The following is a 1,687-nucleotide window of genomic DNA, read 5'->3' on the forward strand; positions in this document are numbered from 1 at the left end:
TTACGTATACATTTTAAGTGTTTATTGTATTATGTGTATTCGTATTAAGATCATAAATGTATTGTAATTTATTTCTGTCATTAATTCAAAAAAATGCTTTTTATTTAGTGTGAAATAGATCTACGCACTGCAATAAAATTCCTTCTTAAAAGGAAATTGAAGTTTCACTGCAATAAAAGTTTGTTAAGTTTATCTATAACTTTTTTTTCTTTTCAATATCAAGTTTGATTTGAATATATAAAAACCTTCCTTAATATTTTAGCAACAACTTGTTAAATACACTATTATTATTATTAATGGTGCATTTGTAGAATAACAATAACCATAAAAATTTAATGCACTTTGAACTTATCATATAGACACCTAGTGTAGAATGCAATGATAGTTACGTGCATGACGTCAAGTATGACGTCGGCGCGTATTAATCTAGGTCGCGTCGTGTGTAACGTTTTTACTTCATTAGCGTTAATGGATATTCCTTAATCACATACCTTTTGCTTTTGCGACTTCGTGAAAACAGTATTGCACGGCCGGCCGTGCATATATTTTGGCATGACGTCATGAGCGTTATGCAAACATAGCGTAAAACGCGCTAAATGTAAGCGTTACACTATAATTATATTATTTTTATACATAAAGGCGTCAATGAAAAGGTTTTTCTTTTTTACCGTAAACAGTTCTTATTTTGGATATTTGATAAATAGAATGTCATATTCGTGTAGCTCCATTACTTAATCTGATAAAATAATATTATACTCGCAAGAGGCTGGCATAATATATATTGATGCAACTCGTTTAATAAATTCAGTATTGAACCTACACTCATTCAAAATATCCTCTATTTATGGAACATTTTATTTAACAAAATACAACATTTACTCTCTTTTTTTCCTTGCGTAGAATTAAATATTCTGTGATTTTTAACAAAATTTAGTCACTTTAAAAAATAATAGGATAAAGGGAGACTAATGTATTATAATAAACTTGAAAATAAGCTTTAGTCATTCCCCTTGTTTTAAATTTTGAATAAATGCCTTCACTCGGAATGGTTTCCGCTGGCCACATATAGATCACCATGAAAGATGAGTTTTCTAATTTAGAATTAGATTAAACATTGTTAAATATTTGATAAAAGAATTGAAATGGCCAGTAACCGTTCTACATTTCATCGGTAGTTATCCATGCCTTAATTTGCATGATAATATCTTATAATATAGGTATATGTTCACGATAATGAGGAATATATCCTTTTAAAGAAGTTGAACAACAACAACAAAATTAACAATGTCAGCACTAACTGGTGTAAAATATATTCAGGTTTATAACCGTCACGAACGGATGAAACCTCAATCAAAATACATGTACACATGTGATTCAAATGAAATCATGTGCTTCTTTTTAGTTGGTAAGAGGGGAATCGAGTTCGTTTTCCCTGTATGTGTAGTCAAAGGGAGAACTATTTGACCACCGCGCCCGTTCTAAACTGCCTACTTTGGACGGACAGTGCTTTATTTCAAATGGACAAAAAGTGCTGTCCATATTTTAAATAAACATTCGGTGAATATGATAAATAGGTTAAATTTTCTTCGTGCAGGAATGATAACAATAAAAACGCAGTGCAGTGAAATAATGTGTTATTCCCATTTGTGCACAAAGTGCTTAAACTCGCACTTAGTCCATCGCGCGG

This window comes from Ruditapes philippinarum, unplaced genomic scaffold, assembly GCF_026571515.1.
Source record: "Ruditapes philippinarum isolate M1 unplaced genomic scaffold, ASM2657151v2 ctg3314_1_1_1_1, whole genome shotgun sequence".
Taxonomy (NCBI): domain Eukaryota; kingdom Metazoa; phylum Mollusca; class Bivalvia; order Venerida; family Veneridae; genus Ruditapes; species Ruditapes philippinarum.